The following is a 21,377-nucleotide window of genomic DNA, read 5'->3' on the forward strand; positions in this document are numbered from 1 at the left end:
CTTATCAGGGGAAAGCTACATCTTTGGCAGATTTACAGTAAGGATTTTTTTTTCTGTAACCTTTTACTCTGTCTCTTTACATTACAAATAAATGTTACATCCTACTAATTTGGAGCAGCCTGGCCTTCCTAGCCAATAGTATCCTTATATATATATATATATATATATTTTTTAAGACAAGACAAGGTGAGTGGCTTTCTTTGCTCTAAAACAGTCTATTTCCCAAATAATGATTCACTCTGATTCACCATTTTGCAGCCTTCCAATGAAACAATCATAGGTTGCCTGTAGCTGTTTATTTCGCTTTATTACAGGTAAGAAGGACAACAATCAGCCATAAGTGAACAAATATTTACAAGCCATGGTTACCGCATAGGAGCTCATGATCACAGCCAGGAAGACAAATGAACTTTAAACAGATAAAGGCATGGTAATGGAGATTATATATTAATAGAACTAAATTACTGACCTGATTGTTACATTCATTCAGAATGTGCTAGGAATACTCTAAGCATATCTTCCATAAGGATAGACACAAAATTTACACACCAAGTGTGTTTTAAAAAACAGACATTGCGTTACAGAAAATATTTTCATTAGAATTTTTAGTTTTCTCTAAACTTTCCACAAAGAACAGTGGTTGGTCTTGAGTAAAGTCACATTTAAAAGATGTTTGACACATCATAGAGGATGGAAACTGCACAAAGGTAGCAAAAAGCTACTGGCCTAAAGCTTTGGCTACATATTTTTTCTAGTTTTGCTCAAAAAGCAAACTAAAAACTCAGTCAAAGCTCTCTGACAGAGTAAGTTATTATTATAAAAGGCTGTTTCAGTAAAACAAATCACCTTAGCATTTTTTTCCCCCCCAAATTATCTAAACTCTTCAATACTATAAAGATGGAATGCTTCATTCACAATGAATGTTTCATGTTTCTGACAGCTTTAAGGCTGAGCCACGCTATAAATTTATCTCTAATGACCCGTTGAGAGACCCTAGTCATCAATACACATATACGGAGTACATACAGATAAATGAAAAAACACTTTTAAAAAAAAAAAAAAAGTTCTACAAAATTTCTCCCTTATAACCGATCATTTGAATTTTTTCTGCCTAGTATAATGCACAAATATAACTTACCAGTTGTATCTACAGGAGCAGAGCAGCCTTTTGTTCCTCACTGCCTTGTAGAAGGCTAGAAAAAGAGCTGTACACACTTTTTGGGGGACTCTGTCTGTATCAGCTCTGCTGCTGCCAATTCTGTGGAATCAGTGCAGCGAGGATAATACAGTTCAATAGCCCTAGTTCAAAAGCCTTCATATTTTCAGATTATTTTGTTCCGCTCCACATGATTTAATGCACAGGGGATAACATAAAGGCCTCGGGGGACTATTCCATCTCCTCAGTGCTTGTGTGATACTTACTGTAATGCTAATGGGAGTTGTACGTGTGCACCCAGGGAAGAACGCACCATGATTTTTAATATGATAAACAAAGAGCAGCCTAGAAACAACTTAGGTTTTTACCTCAGCACAAGTCTGCAGTTTACCTTTGAAGCACGGAAACAGAAACAGAATAAAAAAAAAAAAAAACACAACACAAGACAATTCACTGAGCATTGTGGCTGCAAGACTCTCCTAACTGGGCTGTTTAATGACTGATTTGTGACAGACTTGTTTTGTGAAAATTAGGTTTATGAAGCATATTACAGATGTACCATAACAACCATACTTAATATATATCACAGAATCACAAAATTGAAGGGGTTGGAAGGGACCTCGAAAGATCATCAGGTCCAACCCCCCTGCCAAAGCAGGTTCCTTAGAGCAGGCTGCCCAGGTAGGCGTCCAGACAGGCCTTGAATATCTCCAGAGAAGGAGACCCCACAACCTCCCTGGGCAGCCTGTTCCAGTGCTCCGTCACCCTCACCGTGAAGAGGTTCTTTCACATGTTGGTGCGGAACTTCCTGTGCTCCATCTTGTGGCCATTGCCCCTTGTCCTGTCCCCACAAACCACTGAAAAGAGGTTGGCCAAATCCCTCTGTCTACCACACCTTAGGTATTTATACACATTGATGAGATCCCCTCTGTCTTCTTTTTTCCAGGCTGAACAGACCCAGGTCTCTCAGCCTTTCCTCATAGGGAAGATGCTGCAGGCCCCGTATCATCTTTGTGGCCCTCCACTGGACTCTTTTCAGGAGATCCCTGTCTTTTTTGTAGCAGGGAGCCCAGAACTGGACACAGTACTCCAGGTGAGGCCTGACCAGAACAGAGTAGAAGGGAAGGAGGCATATCAAATGTGCAAAAATATATACTTACATATATATATGGCTATACATACAAAAAATCATACGTAGATACGGGGAGTTATGTAGGACAGAGCAATAAAGCACTGCTCTGTGCAAGGAGTCCTTTGAGGAAAATGTGCTGGGAAATCAGAGACGTGGTCTGCTTTGTAGAACATTTTTAAAGTGAATGCTGCCACTGAATGATGCCATACACACACACACACAAATCTGCATGTGTACAAAAGACAGAACACATTCAATATTAAATATATTGCTTTGTATATTCACCTCTTTTCCTTAGAATGCTGGAAATTGTACTTTTGTACTTCCAGCTTGCAGGTAGATACCTGTTTTTCATACCTACCAACCTTTTCTAACTACTCAATTACATCATAAAGTGACTATACCTTACATCTGATACTCACACATATGTACAGTTGGAATTAGAAAGAAACTGTATGCTTTGAAAGCCTTAAAAACACTTTGCATAATTTATAAGCTAGAGAAACCCTACAGAAGGTAATGCAGTGTGAAGACTAGCTGTGATTCAAATTCTTTATATCCAGTTTCCAAGATAAGTCCAGGAGTTAAAAACATGATAACATGACTTCTTCTAAGGGAATTCTTTTCTGTGGAAGATACATTTTTTTTCTAATCAAATTCATTTAAGTTCATCTGTGCTGTTTGAAAATTTGAAACAGGATCACAATGCCATTAACAAAAAAATAGTTAAAAAATAATACTGAGCTTTTTTATTATTGTTATTTGTTAAATCACAAATGTCTTTCCACTGCAAACTTTTTACTCAGGTGATATTGACCTGAATCATTCATGTGCATCTCCTCTGCGGAGTGATTCCCCAGGTGCACGATCTGCCGGAGCACATTCCTTAGAGGCCACACACCAGTCTTTGATTACAACTGCAGAACAATGCCCAGCCATGTGCAAAACCTCATGCTTACACCAACCTCCTTTGCCCAGGTATTGCGACTGCAAGGAGGTAGAGCTGACAACACAGCAGATAAAGCTGGCAGTTCTTGGGAAAGGTGGATACTCCGAGAAAAGTTGGGGAACCTAGAACTTTAATGGCTTATCCATCACACACTCTGCGAGATGAGCCATAATTTAATGTACTTTTTCTTGTTGCTTTCTATCTTACTTTTATTGAGAAAAGTATACGAGGCCTAGTACCTGAAGCACTGGCACAGGCTGCCCAGAGCAGCTGTGGGTGCCCCATCCCTGGAGGTGCTCAAGGCCAGGCTGGGTGGGGCTTTGGGCAACCTGATCTGGTGGGAGGTGTCCCTGCTCATGGCAGGGGGGTGGAACTGGATGGTCTTAGAGGTCCCTTCCAACCCAAACCATTCAATGAGTCTTCAATTCTAAAAGTCTATGAGTCTACGATTCTAAAATTTGAAAGTTTAATATAGATGGCCATATTTTCTTCCTAATGGAGATTTTATTTTTCTTCCTTAACTGCATCACCACCAGTATCATCAGGTCAAATACAAGACAGTGCAACAGCACAAATGAAACCTAGAAATACCCCGTGCCCATCTGATTTAGCTGATGGAGCTGCTGAACAGCAGACTGCGCTGTTGGTGTTTGTAACCTCTCAGAACAGCAGCTTGGTACCTGGCAGCTTGGGGGATGTTTCTCAGATCATTGCAAACAGAACAGCTCCTCAGCTTTTCCAAATCATGACTGTCATCCACAAGAGCAAAAAGCTGTCAGCCCAAGAAGAGCTGTATGACATATTTTCTTTGACTTTTTTTCCCATTAAAAAGTAACTTGGTCTTATTTTTTTACTAAAGAAAGCAATATTTCAATGCTTTTAATACGAAATTTATAAGGAAAAAAATTTGGCAAATTCCAGTTGGAATTCCTACATTGATTTAGTTTTGGAAAACAAAGTCTATGATACATCTTTTTCCCCCCTCTGATTCCTCATCCCCAATCCAAGTTTTTTGCCATCAACTGGAATAGAAGAAATGATTTCCAGCCTTGTGATTTACTTTGGTTTCCTTTCCAGTTTTCCTATTTTTCTCTTTGTGCTTTGTATCTTTTTGTTATTTTTTCCTTTTAACTTACCCAAATTGCTTGAAGTTTTGAAGAATCACAGAATGAAAAACACAACATAATGACTAAAAACCAACCCTGAAATAAACACAGGTATGCTTAATTCTACTAAATTACATAACAGCAAAAAGGAAACTAATAAGAAATGATAATGTGTAGAGAGGTTTGAAAACTAAGATAAAGTGAATTTCAGTCTAACAAATATATTTAGTTTTCTATAAAATATACAAAATGTTCGACAAGAAAAACAACTCAGAGGATTTCCCTAATTAAAAAAGAAAAAGGTATAGAGGACTGTAAAAGTTGGCCCTATTACCTTTATATTTAATACCTTAATGAATTAATTACAATTTATAATCACTACTCCTTACAGAGCTTCTCTGGTTTAGGACAATCGTCTGGAGTGTTAACCACCAGCCTCTGAAAATCACTGAAAGACATGTAATAACATGGATGGGGTCTCACCAATCATCTCTTTCTTACAGCCTTCTCTTTTTCAAGAAAACATATTGGAGATGATGCAAGCTTTCTGAAATCGAGATACTGAAGAGGAAGAGAAGAATTCTCTTGCCTGTGTAGGACTGCAAGAAGTAAGCTTTGACCTCCCAGACCTGCCTGGTTAGCTGTAGCAGAATTCAGTCTGTCACTCCAGTGGCTTCAAACTGAGCACCATGCATTAATCATGAATTTTAAATTTTGACTGGCAGAACAGACAAAAGAATTTGTTAAAAGCAGATGGCAGCCTCTAAAGCCCCTGCTTTGCCTTACCTACAACATCTGCACGCAGCACCTCTCCTGCAAATTAAGCCTTTCACTCAAAAAAAATAAATATATTTGTAGACTGATTTACAGTTTTACCAGTAGTTTCACTAAAACACTTTCTTTAAATTGTCATGGAAGGAAATGTAGATCTGTTTCTACAGGAGACATATCTCATCATGTCAGATTTTTTTTATGGTTATAGTAATACTTGTTTTTTTTGCAATAGATGAGCTTGTAACAAATGCTCCATCTTTGTAAGGTAAAGCCAGATCCATCCTACTTAAAGAGTTACTCATGATAAAATACCAACAAGCCTGTACTGCTCTGTGCTGAAAAGAAAGACTCATACTATGTGCAGTAACTGGGTCTATACATTACCTGCAGTGGGAATTGTGATTTTCATTTTAAGTATTACAGCTCTGGGGGGATATCCTGCATGTAAAATGTTTATGCTTTGGATCACCTATAGGAGCTAGCATTAAAAAAATGAGTTTCCCAAAACTCTGATTTTAAGGCAAACTTTGTGTGATGTTGCTCAAGTCTAAACACACTGAACTAATTTCTGAAAATCTGCAGTGAAAAGCATCCTGTGCTTTTAGCTAAGACTAAGAATTATCTGATTTCAGATAATACGGAGCTAGAAAACACCTACCACATTCTTCTTGGATCAAGCTTCTTGCTATTGAACTCAACCAAGACATATAAACCTACCGTACGCTGAAACAATGAGAACACAGAAAGCTAGGCAATTCAATCAATCTTTTCTCCACAAAGGTTGTGGAGTACAGATTTTCCTTGCTGTTAGTGTGAGAATATTCACTTTGCAAGCACCTTTTGAGACATACGTGTATGCTGTTTTTAATTTTGAAGGTGTTTTTTCCTTTCTATGTTTATTACTGTTGTATTTGAGAAACTCACAGACTGTTAATGAACGTGTATGTGCAGCTAGCTCTGTTTGTGGCAAAATCACTAACACCCTGACTGAACAGAGGGGAAACTGAGGCATAAGCAGACAGACCATGCATAAAATCTGTGCTGGAGCTGGTGACCAAACCAAGATCACGGTGAACAGTGGCATGTTTTAAATCCTGTTCCACATGAGTGCAAGTCATACCCAGAGGTCTAGGCAAGGACTCTGCTCGCTTGCTTATGCTCAGGCTGCTTCTACATCCAATACAATATAGAAGCAATCGTATCTTCACTCCTGAGTAATTTAGAGATTAGGGATGTCATCTAGAGTAAAAAAACGTGGGTTCAATATTCTCCTCTTTAAAAGTAGACTTCAAGCCACAGTTCCCAAGAATGAGATTAGTCTAGCAAGCCTGAGGTTATTCTAGGACTTTTAGCATTCTCCATCCATCCTTTTGAAGCCAGTTCAGTGCATTGATATGAAGTCCAGATTTTGGAAGGAACAGATAAAGAATTAATGTGACTGTGACTCTGCAATTTAGTGACCACTTTAGGCACAGAAGGAGGCGAGTCCTCAATTCTGCTCCCTGCTTTTATCCAGTAAATGTTTTGCAATACCAGTATTTGGTATTTTTTTATTTAATTATTAACAATTAGCAATTCTTCCTTAGAAAATAATAACTAAACACATGCAAAAAGGACTCATTTGTAATTTATGAGTAATAAAGTAGCATCTTCCCCGGGTATCTAGTTTCACTTTATGCTCAAGTTCCTGAACAGTATTTCATTCCATCTTTTAATGTATAATACATAGCAGAAAATTAAAAATGAATTTTCCTCTTAATCATGATTACTAATAAACATATACTATTTAGCATATACACAGCATGCAATAAATTTTATATTCTTCCTAAACAGAGGCCTTATTATCCTAACTATTCTGTAATTTTGCATCTCAGAGGACGTTCACTGGTACCTTGTGCAAAAGAACCGCAAGACAAGTGGGTTTATGGCCACACGGTCCCTTCTGTGCACTGAATGTCTGCAGGTTCCACCTGGTGCATGTGATGGCATTTTGAGGTACAGTGTAGAAAAAAAAATAAAGATCAAGCTAACCTAGCTATGGCTACTATGGCCACACTGCTCCCAGTACCTGGGCTGGCTCATTTACAGCTAGCTCTTTGCAACGTGTACCATAAATATGTCCTGGTTTCTTACAGGGGTAAGTGCTCAAAGCAGGAAGCAGACACACTAGAGAACGGTATTTTTAGAGGCTGGAAACGTGGATATGCTTGGCTAAAACGTCTAAGATTGTGCTAGTTTTTAAACATCAGTGTGCCACAACAGATTTATGGTTGCATAAAGAAGAAATTAGGAAGGTGCTCTGCTCCAGAGGAAGCAGGCTCCAGGGCAGAGCTCCGGACCTTTCACAAGAACATTCTTCTCCCAACCTCCTCCCCAAAAACTGAATCAAACAAGCTGTCTGACATGGCTGTGGTTATGCAAGTAAAGTACTGCTCTCCCACCTACCACCTCTCTGGTGCCACTTCTGTCACAGGTTTTTCACCTCTATTTTTGTAGCAGAGAGGAGCACAGCCAAAAGGAAGAGGCTGAAAGTGAAGTATGTGGGAGTTCAGCTTGAATGAGTGCTACAAGATTAGACAGATGCACTTTTGTTTTATTTCATGTTATTATGTGATATGGCAAGTCACACAAAGAAAAGCAATTAAAGAACCAGGAACATTTTGTTCATTTCAACTGCTCTGCTGAAGGAAAGGTTTTTTTCCTGGATCTTTGCCTTTGTGAATATATTACATCTATTCTGGATTGCAATCCAAACGTTATGAGAAGTAACTAATACGCTAAGTTAGTAGTGTTGCCTTTGCATAAACACCCTTCAAGCACTGTTTTGCAAAACTTGTCACAAATGCTCTAAATTACCGGGATACTATTTAATAGATTTAATATTGTTTATTACTGATGAAGCAAAGCCAAACATAAAAAGATTAGTTCACTGAAAATGGTTTTGTCCTCAAAAAGGACAAGTTCTGTCCTCAAAAAAGGATATCATGAACACTATTAGCCCTTATAGGAAGAAAGGACAAGACAAGAAGTGATGGGCAGCTGCTTTCTGGGCAGCTCTAGTGGTCTAAAGACCGGCAGGGAGCTCTCAGGCAGAGCTCGGTGTCATGCTGACCAACAGCGAGTACTGGAGCTAACAGAAAGGTTAGCTGGCACTACAGACACAATCCCAACAGCAAATCAAAACAATCGCATGCAGCTGTCCATGCTCACTGAAATCTGAGAGCTTTGAGATGACATACTCATGGTTATACTCATAAGATGCAAAATGCAACTTGTAAGCAGACGGCACTCATCCAGTCCAGTCCATTCTACGCTCGTAATTCATCTGCTGTGTTGCAACATTGCACTCACTGTTGGCCAGTATCTTTGATCTCCATATGTACTAAGATCTGTTGAGGCAGAAACTGCCACTGAACTTGAGCCATTTCTTTTATCATCACACTAGAAACGCACACAGTGCCATTTCCTCTGCAGATATCTATCCAAGGCACATCCAGTTTGAGCAAGTGTCCGCAAGATGGGATCTCTGGCTCCCTTCCCTCGGTAAGGCACAGGCAAAGAGATGCCCCAGCATTTGAACAGATCTCCAGAGACACAAGCTAGATGTGGATAAATCTCAGGACAGGAACCCCTACGAAGTATGCTCACAGTATGCATGGGTGCTTTTCATATGCCTACGTGTTATAATCCATGCCAAGATAGTAGAAATACATGCATGGAGATACAACAAGCATGAAAGAAAAGAATATTAGAAATAATAGTAAATATATTATCCAAGACCTTTTTCTTCCATTTTACAAGAATCATATAGATAGTACTCAGAGTTGCTAAATTGTTCTGCATTTTTTCCAGCCTTATTTTGACTATACTATAGCACATGAACTATTGTTAACTGAATGTATATGGTTAATAGTTACTTAAAACAATTCCTCTACTGCCTATATTTTTCACCCACTTTAAAAATCCATTGTCAACCCTCCTCATAAAGCACTACCAGACTAAAACCAGGTGTTACACTCGATGTGTGTAAACACAATCCAAATAGTTTACAGTAAGAGGATTTTAAGTCCTCTATAAGGAGTGTTATGGAAGCAAATTTTATAAAAAAGCTCACTGCTGACCAAAACTTGCCCTTGTTTATATGATATACACCTCACAGAAGATTAGCACAGATATTGTAATATTTCCTAACTATCCTTTTTGTAGAGTTATCCGTACTTAGATTGGTACGTAAATTAAAATTTAGCTCATCAAAAGCACAAGATATATTGAGTACTTTCAAGTAACTACAGAAAAGAGTAATCTAGAAATCTTGCTATGATATCTGCCCAACTCGTATTTATAAAATATATTCTCTCTCATTTCAGCATTAGCAGCATACTGCTAAAACGGAGTTAAGCCGCAGGTTGGTTATTATACCTTTGCACACTTATACAGTATCTTCTAGGGTTAAGCATAAAATCTACTTAAAAATTACAAGTACTTACGTAATCTGAATTCATTTCTGGCTTTAGAGTAGGTTGTGTACATTCCTACATTAAAATTAAGAAAGTTGTGCAAGAAATTGTCTTGTCTCTATCGTTTTTTCATCTAGTGTCTTTCCTCAACACATGCAAGCAGTTTAATAAAGATGGTACTTTATGAGATTAAAGAGCTAGAGATAATCCAGGAAACTGCAAATAAAATAACAGGATTAAGTTATATAGTTAGCTCACTGGACTGAAACAAATTTAGTTCACTCTGTTGAGCTAAAATACATATAAAACCTTTTACTTCTACTAAACCTTCTTCCTGAAAGAAGCTTATTTACATTAATATTACAGTATATCATGAAATGAAAATCTTAAATATATTTATGTATATTTAGGACAAAAAAATCTAAAAATTAAATTAGTTTTGTATTGGTCTACGGATTTGAAAATCAGGGTAGCATTTTCTAATACTCAGACTTGAAGTCAATGTTCATGTCTTGTTTACTGGGCTAAGGAAGTTAACATTTTTTGTTATTTTGTTTGATTGCTGTTCTTGAGAGACAATAATGCCTTGTGGAAACAAAAAACATCACAAACAAAAGTCAAAAGAAACTTGCCATGCAATATGCCTTCTTGCAGTACATGCACACAAATATACATAAATACAAGATATACTTTCATCTAATGAATATAAGGTGTTTGTTGATATCTTAATTCAGGAAACAGAAACTCTTAGCACACCCACCAGGATGAGGATGTCTGCTGTTCGCAAAGTGGCTTATTTTCTCCGAATTAGTTAAGAAATTTGTTCTTTCCATCTCCCTTCCTGCCTCCCTTGGCTCCCACTGATTTCCCCTTACTTAATCAAGCTTACAGTGCTTAGACACCAGAAGGCAGTAATTAAGACAGGATTCCTACTGATGAATCAATCTACGTATGTATTTCTTCTGTTCTGGGAGCAAAGAGAAGCAGCCTTCTACTGGAACAAAAATGGCGTCCACCCGCCGCAACTGCTGGGCTGAGGCTGAAACCCAGACGGAGGAGCCACAAACCTCCCAGGACAGAGGCCTACATCTAGACAGACCTTCTGAGGACCAGAAGAGCTGCCCAGACCCTCACTTGCAGGAACTCCAGATTCTGGAAGTCCCCGTGGGGCCTGAAGGCAGAGGTGGGTGTCGTGGGCGCAAGTGTGGCCAGCTGGGTGAACGCTCAGGGCCTGGGGTTCTACAGTCTCAGAGACACCTTCGGGAGACACCAGACCTGCTGACACTGGATGGGGTGCACCTGACCTGGTGGGGCAAGAGCCTTCTGGGCAGCAAGCTGGCAGGGCTTATTAGCAGGGCTTTAAACTAGATTCAACAGGGGAAGGGGTTGTACCGCTGAGTGACAGTATAGAACCTGTGAACACTGACACTTTAGGAAGCAACAGGGAAATACCTGTGAATTGTCCCAAAAGAATTAGGGAGGGCTTCTCTAAAAAGGCGATGGGGCCGATAGTCCAGCTGAAGTGCCTCTGCACCGATGCATGCAGCATGGGAAACAAGCAGGAGGAGTTGGTAACTGCAATTAGAAAACTACAACCTGATTGCTATCACAGAAACGTGGTGGGAAGAGTCACACAGTGGGAACACTGCAACTGAGGGCTACAAGCTTTTCAGAAGAGAGAGGCAGGAAGGGAGGGGTGGAGGTGTTGCCATCTATGATAAGGAATGGACAGTTTGCAAAGAGCTGCTGCTGAGAAACAGCCACAGACAGTGGAGAACTTGTGGGTAAAAATTAAGGACCAGACCAGTAAAGGACACCTTGGGGTTGGGGTCTACTACAGGCTGTCTGATCAAGGGGACCCAGCAGCCGAGGTCTCCTTGCTTCAGGTACAAGAAGCATCACACTCAAAAGCTCTCATCCTGATGGGGTACTTCAACCACCTGGGTGTCTGCTGGGAAAGCAGCAGAGGGGGCTGTAAGCAACCCAGAAGACTCTTGGAACATGTCAAGGATAAGCTCCTGGTCCAGATATTAGACAAACCAACCAGAGAAGTGTTACTGGACCTGGTGCTCACCACTGTGGATGAACCCATTGAAGAAGTTAAGACTGGAGGCAGTCTGGGTTGCTGCAGCTGGCTGCTTAGTCATCACAGGGAAAAGGAAGCTGAGGCATCCTCCCTGTATGGTGGCATCACTAAAGAGCTGTGAGATGTCCTGGAGCTGGCCATGATGCTTAAGGGCAGATGTTGGCAGACCTGCCCATCTCCCACTGAGGGCATGGTCAAGTATATGGTGATCTACAAATTTGAGGGTAGTAGCCAGAGTGGCCAGTCTCAAAGAGATACTTTGCAGTCCTGCTGTAGTCCCTAGACACGCATGTAGGGCTGATAGCCAAGCATTTGGCTCAAGCATGCTTCACGGCAAGCTAAGAGGGCAGCTGAGAGAAATGATATACTTGGCACAAATGCAGGTACCATGACAGCATCTGCTCCAACATATACCGAAGTTGAAATCTCCACAAAAGCCTCATTCCTTTAGCTCACTAGTTCTGCCAGTTCCAGTAACCTGGAGTCTTTTATAGACAGGTAAATGAAGTATATTGACTCATATTTATGAGATTATATTTACACACATAAATTTATACAAATCGCAAATATAAGAGATTAATGTTCATCACTTCTACCATGCAATGCATGATAGACCATTTGCCAAGAGAAGGAAACACACACAAAACTGAGATGACAAGTAGAAACTTACCAGTGAACTCCTATAATTTATTTTCATAACTACAGCTCTCAAATACCGTTAATGTAATTGCCATTTATTCATGATCTTATTATGCAGTGGTTAACAGAGACTTGGGAAATACATACACTGTGTGTAAATTGCCTTTAATAAAAGCAATTAGACAGTTGAATGAATATTGTTCATTACCACCTATGAGTACAGGGACATCTGGTGGACAGTACAGTTATTTGATATTTTTGTAGGTACTTTCCATACATGTTTTTCTGCAAAACTCCATAGGGTACAAATTTAATCTGCTCAATGTCCCACACCTAAGAAATAAGGCATATCTTTATATTATTTTGTGACCTTTGATATGTAAATCTTCAAATAAATTAATTTTAAATGAATATCTATCTCAACTAAGATAACTTTTCATTGTCTTTCAGCAGACATCTATTTAGTTTCTCTTAGTCAGAACTCGTGGTAAAAGTGAAAATATATTTTCTTCCATAACACTTCAGCAAAAATAGCAAAATTCTATCCGGGACTTTGAAGTATATTTTGGTCCCAAGTTTAAAATGAAATTTTCAGAAATCAGTTACATCTTGTATTTAATTCTGGGTCTGTAAGTACATGAGTGTACCTACTTCACAATAACCCTTACAGCACATGGAATCCAGAAGTCCATGGAGCATTGCTAAAGCAAGGCAACCCTGTAGCAACAACAGTGGATCTTCTCTAGTTGTTTTTTTCCTAGCCTAACACAAGCAAATATGTTTAGAAAACCTCACAATGGACAACAGCAGTTAAATACTATGAATGAAATAAAATTGAAAAGAAAAAAAAACTACTAAAACAAAACAGACCAAAACATCTGACTAAAGACTGAGCTGAGAACACATTCCATAATGTCACAATATACGGCGAGAAGATGCACGTTACTGTTCAGGAAAATGTCTACGTTTCTACAATGTTGTCAGAGATCTGGTAACAGAACAGGGGCCCAGGGCAAGTAAGGGAGCGTGCACAGCAGAAGGGAAGACTACGAAGGGAAGTAAAGAGAAATGTGGGCTAAAAAACAGATAAGAATGGAGAGGAAAAAGGGATCGGTAATGTGGTTTGAGGCTACAAGACTAAAAGAAGGAGCAGAACACAAAGAGGAATGGAAAGAAGATGAAAGGCAATGAAGGCAAGGCAGACCCTGGTAGTAGTCTGGGACAAAAAGTAACAGTGAAGAGATGCAAAAAGGAGGGTAGAACAGCAGAGTGTGAGAAGAATGAGAATGTGGAAGAAGAAAGGGTGCATGCATAGCTAGAAGTGTGCAGAAGAATAAAGTGGCACTCCATGGAGAAAAAGAGTTTCACTTCCAGCAGCTATACGGGGGCATGATCAAGGAAGATGAATGTGCTATTTAAAGAACTTTTCTGAGTTCGAATTTATTATTAAAGATTTGGGGTAAGATTAGATGTTTTCCCTGGCATAGCCTGAAACCCAAACACATGTTAAAAAAAAAAGACAAGAGGTGGATAAGGAAATGATTAAAGGGTTTGTATGATTCACATGAAGCAGAGTCAGGGGCTAGATGAAAGAACAAAACCATCAGGGACTGTTTGAATGCATAGCGACACAAACGTATTAAGCAGCATAGACTAGGTATTTTGGGGTAAGAACTTCAGTACATTCATTACAGAAATGAAAGAGGATAAAAAAAAGGGAAGAGAGCACTGCATGGTAAGCACTGAATGGCTAGCCATTACAGAAGAGGACAAAAAAGGAAGGATGTTTAAAAGCTTCAGCAGTGTTCTTTTGAATCAATGATTCTGAATATGTTACATGCCTCATTAAATGGAGAAAAAATACGAGTTTTACACTGGGCAACACAAAACATATCAAGCTCTTAGGACACTTATTCTCATAAGTTTCACATCAATTCACATCAGTAGTATAATAGCATTAGTCCCTGTAGAAAATATAATTCAGGAAAGAATGAACAATGTAGAAGTAATTTAGTGCAAGTTTGGCTTAAACTATCATCTAGTTGACATTCTGATTTTAACTAAATGACTCCCAATTATTCATGGATAATTTTTAAAAAACTTCCCTGGATAATAAGTGACATTTCCAAACAGAGAACATTAGAGTATGCTAGGCTGACCACACTACAGTTTTATTCATTCTTTTCTATTTGTGTAACCTATCTGGTATTGTCTCTGAAAATCAACTTCTGCCTCCTACTTTACCAGATAAAGCACACGGACTGCATATGGTCTTATCTCTCTGCACACATGTAATGGCTTGCATTTTCACCCTACAGTGTTTTCTTCAACTTTTTTTTTTTTTCTTTAGAAAGGATGCAGAATTTCCCTGCTATCTAGGTTGTGTGAGGAACTCAGTATACCCTTATCAGGATAATCTGTGTTGAGCCAACACATTGCCTTCTTGTTTCATCCAGGCTTTTAGCAAAAGACCAGGTAAGTACAGCTTCTTTCTCTGGCTCCTGTCCCCAGAACTTCTCAAAATTGTGAGATTTACACTGCTGAGAAATAAATAATACACTGATGATAATCTCACTAAGGGCCAACCTGATAAAGACCTGAAGGAGATCTACTTACTTCTGAAAAAGCAACAGATCTGTGGTTAGAGCTTTTTGTTGGCTATGGGAGATTTCTGCTCAAGTCCTTGATCTGTATATGCCTCAGAATAAAGAATTCATGCTTTATTCTCCATATGCCACATGATTAATTGAACAACTAGACTTCCAGATGAATCTTTTTTCCACCAACACCACAAATTCTACTCAGAGCAAATAATTAAATAAAAATTGATCTGGAAAGGAGAGCAAAGCATTTCAGTGTCTTGAAGAGGCTTGTCCTTATAGAATTCCCATATAAAAGGCAAGACCAATCTCAAGTGCAATGAAAACATCCCTTCTAGGTCTTGTCTCAGGTCTACTTAAAAACTGAAGCAAAGCCACTAAGTGACCTGATTTGAGTGGTTTAACTACCTCCCTCCTTGTGAAGCTTGGCTCCAACCAGGATGTGGCAGAAGTTGGGCTCTGGGTTATTGGCCATTTCATGATGCAAGACTCATTTTCCTTCTCACCTCCCAATTAAAGTATCTAAATAGCTCCATTTTGTCCCAGTTTTTTTTTTTTTTTTGAAAACCTCTGAAATCTTTGAAAATGAACTTTGTTTTCAGACTATTTTTATCTTGCATTTTTGACTCCAAAGACTTCACTTCAGTGGGTCTTGATCAGCCTTCTGTACAGCTCAATAGCTGCAAGGAATGGGTGATCCACACCGTAACTAATAAGCTGTTAGAGATCTGGTTGGCAGCTGGTGTGATATCAAAGCGAAGGTATCTTTGTATTGCATCAGACTCAAAGCAGTTTTGAAAGAATTCAACAATTAGAGACAAGAGAAGGAAAAAGAAAGCCAAAGACCGAGCCAGAATAAGCCAGCCTCCAGGCAGAATAAAGTTTAAGAAAGAAAAGATGTAGCTTATATGCTAAAGTAGAAGAGCCAAGAAAACAAATTACTATGCATCGGAGCCAAAGATTACAGTCAGTGTCTTTCTACTACAACTGAAGAAACTATAACAGTAGTAACATTGCCAAGAGAGCAAAGATCAATAGCAGTAGAAGAATGGATAGAGGGAGTTATGACAACATTAAGACAACAAAAGAAAGCTAGCAGCCTTTGCCAAACTTATACAGTCCTCTTTGGCAAAGGCAGGGATCACTGGGACTGGCAACACACAAGACATTAATGAGGCCACAGTGACTGAACAGTCCTTTCAAGCAGCAGATATGCACTTCTGAAGTATTTGATTTCTTCAGTGATTGATCAAAAGAAGTTAATATACAGAATGCTAAAAGCACTGGATTCTTCTAAAGTCTCTTACCTTTAATGAAAAGAATTTATAGGGTTACACTCAACAGATGAGGACTGGTCAACTAGCAGCCGATGAGTCAAACAGGGCATACAAGGAAATTTTGGCTAGCCCCTGGAAAAGCCTATAGCTGTAAGACAAGCCAGCTTTTCAGTCCTCTGAAAAGTAACAAGAGAAAGCCAAAGTGAATTTGAAGTGGGCCAAGTGAGAGCATTTCCAATCATTGAACACACCTGGCTGGCCAGCCAAACAAACCAGTAGCATTTCAGGAGGAGAAAGGTAAATTGCATAAGAATGAGAGAAAGGGTTTGACTGTGGGTAGGACAGTTCAGAATATTTGAGTCTGATCTAGAAATACATTCTCTGGCCTAGAAATAAAGTCAGTGCTCAGTCTAACTGCACACAAATGTGGAGACACCAAAGCTGCCCTTATGCAGGAGGACCCCTTAACTCAGTGCTAACATTGATGCTCTTCATGTTCTGCAACACATTCCTGGGCACTGGGACTCCAAGGGACATTTGGTTAGAGGTGGCCAGCTCTGTACATTGATGCTAGGCCTTAGCTGGCAAGACTTAATAGATGTGAGCTAACTGTGTCCAGTACACCTACATCTTACTATGCTATGTCATTATATTATTACTTTACATGATCAGGGCTTCACAACATCACTTAGTCCCTCACTTTTAATAATGGAGAATTAATTATAAAAACATCCCACTTTAACACCTGCACAGGAATAAATATGACCATTGAAAATAAGCTGCCTATCTACTTCTTATTTTTTTTAAGTATATATACCACCACCACAAAGGTGTGCTATTCATACTGAATAATATTATTCTCAGACTGAATCTCTTTTTTAGTTTTAGAATCCAGCTATAAAATTTTTCCTTAGGTACTTTATTGAAACATCTCTGATAATTCTGGCATAGACTTGTATAATTTTGGCAAAGTAAACTTGTAGCTTAAGCCTCACATTAATTTCAGCGTGTATTTTGTGCCCTCATTTTATAATGGGGTGCTGCAAAATGTTTATTTTGGCCACCTTCTTAACGAAATTAGACTCCAGGAAGGAAACTACTAAAGGTGATAAAAAGAGAGTTTAAATTAGTGTGCTTAAAAAAAACAACAAGAAAAGTGAAAAGGAAAAAGATATTTTCTGCAGTGTTCCCTTGCCTCTAATGGCATGAAGGACTGTGCAGAGTGAACTGCCTACCACAGGTCCTCTAATCTCTGCCTGAAAAAGAGGGAAGAAACTCATTCAGTTACTGTAGCAATAGCCATCTTACTTCTGTTACTGTACCATGCAGCAGTTTGAAGCATCTGGAATTCTTTGGGCAAGACAACAGTATTCCGTAAGCACAATAGTATCCCAACATACTTGCTGAGCAAGTTAAAGTAGAACATGAATAATTTTCATTGAACAAAAGAAGACAGTAATGAAAATAATTTAAAAAATAATAAAGTAGCACTGTTCTGCAAGTATTTGTAACGTATCAGGCCCTCAGCCTTCTAAAATTAATTAATGCTTTAATGAAAGTTGTCTGTTATCTGACTAACAAATTTAGTTTTTCTAATATCCAGCTACCCTGGCTTTCAATTAAGACTCCAAGAGCCAAGAACTGATTAGAAAGGACATCATAAATGATTTATGAATGTCCTACTTTTGTGTATGGTACATTTATTATTCCACTTAATGTATCCATATGGTTTTCTAATTCATTCATTACTGAAAGCTTCACATTACAGTTATTTCATTAAAGGTTATATCCATTTTCAGGAGTTTCTTAGGAAGCACATTTAAAAATTAAAGCTACAATTGAATTTTTGATTTAGTGTATGGATTTCAAAGCATCTATTTAATTATTGTCCTATTACCTATTTCTGAAGCAGGCAGTTGTCGACTTTTTTTTTCCTGATCAACATTCAATATCTTTCTTGCTATTTCACAGTGTGTTTAGTCTTTTAAATTCACAGTTAATGTTTCCTTGTTATTCCAGTTCCAGTCAATAATCCCTTGCTGCAACCACTAAAGTATGTATAAAGTGTGTCAAAAAGGCATTCTCATAGCTAATTCCCTCCCCCCTGCCCAGCCATCCTTTAACAGAGTATTCCTACCAGGGTCAACCTAGAAATCCTTCAGCTTCTGTCTTAGTAGGCAATGGACAAAGGGGAGAGGTCTTTAACCAGTGTAGTTATAGCATAAACACAAAAAGTGGACGAAAGGGAGTGAGTATTTTTAATTTTCAGGTAAATTTCTATTGCCTGTATATACTTCCATTGTGGCTAACTAGGCAGAGCATTGTGCTACACCTTTCCAGAGAAAGCCTATGAGAGGGATTTGAGGATTTCTGTTTTCTTCTTCATCATCATCACATTTAGGCAAGGAGTATCATTTCTATAGTGTTTTAGCTTTATTTTGCCCAACAAATGCAAAGACTTTAAAAGAAAAGAGCAGTATTTATCTTCCTAGCCCAAAACGTTTGTTTTAATGACCTGTCAGCTCAGAATAAGGTACTTCGATAAAACTGCATGGTACAGTACCTGAAATGAAACTATGAAATTAAAATATCATATTTATTTGTAAGTATTAGCCTCAAGAGCTCTGTTCTTAATTAGGCAATATATTATGTGTTGCTTGAAGAAAGCGTATCAGCAACAATTTGGCTAAACAGTGCAGAAAGAGATAAATGTTGCCAGACCAGCACAGGATTATAACCAAAGCGATCCTTATTTCTTTCAGTGTGTTTTCAAAAAACACCAACAATGTTTCTAGTATAATCAGTAACAGCAAAAATATAACCTCTTATTGTAAGGCCACCAACAGGAAAAGGGGCAAAAAAAAACCAAATTAAACTCATTTAATGACATTGTGTAAATCAAGCCAAATTGACTTTAGCATATTATAAACGTAAAAATCCTGACTATATTGTCATTGATTTCTATGTTGCAGTTTATTACACAATGACGATTCCCAAAGAGAATGCGTATCCCCAGCCAAATCTGTATGAAGCAGACATTCCACTTTTATTCTCCAACAGCTAATAAAGTCTGAAATTCATATTTAAATAAACATAGATATAAGCTGGCAAACACTTTCCTACACTATTCATCGATATTATATTAGCAGCCTTGATGCATACCCACAACGCTTTTCACAATGCTTCTAGCATGTATTCAGAGAATCGGAATCACAGAATGGTTTGGGTTGGAAGGGACCTTAAAGCCCACCCAGCTCCACCCCCCTGCCATGGGCAGGGACACCTCCCACCAGACCAGACTGCCCAAAGCCCCATCCAGCCTGGCCTTGAGCACCTCCAGGGATGGGGCATCCACAGCTTCTCTGGGCAGCCTGTGCCAGGGCCTCACTGCCCTCTGAGGGAAGAATTTCTTCCTAATGTCTAATCTAAATCCACCCTTTTTTACTTCAAAGCCATTCCCCCTTGTCCTGTCACTACACTCCCTGACGAAGTCCCCACCCAGCTCTCCTGCAGGCCCCCTTTAGGTACAGGAAAGCTGCTGTAAGGTCTCCCCAGAGCCTTCTCCTCTCCTCCAGGCTGAACGACCCCAGCTCCCTCAGCCTGTCTTCATAGGAGAGGTGCTCCAGCCCTCTGAGCATCTTTGTGGCCCACCTCTGGACTCATTCGCACTACATCCACTTGAAGTATTTTCCACCAGTTTACTGTGGTGCAGAGCCAAATAAGAATTAGCTCCATCCCAGATTATCAGTCATGACTGACCTTCAAAGGAAGGACAGCAAAACATTACTTGAATGCTTTTAGCAACAACAACAAAGACTTTGTACCTCTTTGCTTACCTCCCTGGGTTCTTCCCCTTTCCACGAACTGTTTCAATACCAAGGGGACTGAAAAACCACTGTTCAGTTGACAGCTCGGTGATCATTTTCAAATTCCAATACCCTCCCAGCCTGTGCACTTCATTTATGAATTCAATATTTATTTTTGGTCAAAGAGATGCTGAAGTGCAGTAATACTTGACCTATGAGGCTTTGTAAAGAGTGTGTTCCAAAGATCACTTTCTGCTTCCTAACACTGTTTCTCTGATTCAATAAGTCATCATGTTTTAAAAATATCATATATTAATGTAGTTATATAAAAATATGTTATTTTTCTTTTTCAAAAGCTGTTTTTAAAAGGCTTAACATTTAAGGGGTTGCACACAAAAAACACACTATGAACCACCTATTGAGGAGCTTTTGAGAAGCTGTCACTTTCCCTAACAATGATGTCAGAAGTGGAGAACTGGAAAGATTATTCCAGAGGCTGAACTGCCAGATCCAACAAAACATTGACTGATAATGAAACACATGCTGTCTTGATGTCTTTTTATCTGAGTGCCCTTTATCTGTCTTTTAAATGTTATTGTAGAGGAACTTGGCTTTCCACAAATATAGTTCTCTGAGGGCTCTAGCAGAAATAAAATTAAAAAAAAAAAAGTAAAAAAAAAAGTATGCTTCTTCAGTCTTTATTCCTGAACACTATCAATGCAATGCATAGATTTATTGTGGGGAGTTGTCAAAATATTTATTTATGGGTGCGTCTCATGGTGGGTCATTTTGTTCATTTATGACATTGGATGTCACACACCCACGATTCCAGTGATGGCACCTGGAACTGTGCATGCCAGTAAACTCATCCCCCTCCTCAGCCATATTTAGACAGTAACAGGATTCAGCTCATTATAAAAGGAAAACAGAACATAGATCGAACTGCTGAAATGCAACCCTGTCTGTACTGTTACGGGGGAATGGAGTCAGTGCAGCTCCAACCAGGAAGGGGAGCAAGAGCAGCCGAGAAGCTGAAAGGCTGCAACACCCAAAATGTAGCTTGTGCATTGTCATAAAGGAGACAAGCAAAGGGCAGGGATGGAAAATCCACTTCACTCTAACATTTTGTGTCTTTCTCCTGGAAATCAGCACAGCATGGCCAAATAAATGGGGCCATGTAATAAGGAGGCAGCAGGGGGCTGTTTTATTTTTTTTCCTCTATTTCAAGGACCAAATCAAAACACATACAAGAAATTTGTACTGGACCAGCCTAAGATTAACGCTACTTTGAATTTTCAGTTGACTGAACAATGTCTGTTGGGTCAAACAAATGTGAGTATGAGACATGGGCTATCAGTACCCCTTTGCTCAGTGACTAAATCACGTGAAATGAGA

General features: G+C 39.0%; 1 protein-coding gene across 2 annotated transcripts in view; it reads right to left on the minus strand.

Annotated features, from left to right (window-relative positions):
* Window positions 1–21,377, minus strand: part of PTPRR (protein tyrosine phosphatase receptor type R) — a 144,348-nt gene that overhangs the window by 104,199 nt on the left and 18,772 nt on the right. The window contains exon 1 of one of the 2 annotated variants that reach the window (XM_083815139.1): window positions 16,207–16,346. The exons of the other annotated variant lie outside the window; for it this stretch is intronic. The gene's annotated coding sequence lies outside the window, so the exon portion shown is untranslated. Of the gene's footprint in view, window positions 1–16,206; window positions 16,347–21,377 lie in introns of those variants that run through there. 2 annotated transcript variants of the gene reach the window in all.

This window comes from Anser anser, assembly GCF_964211835.1.
Source record: "Anser anser genome assembly, chromosome: 1".
Lineage (NCBI taxonomy): Eukaryota > Metazoa > Chordata > Aves > Anseriformes > Anatidae > Anser > Anser anser.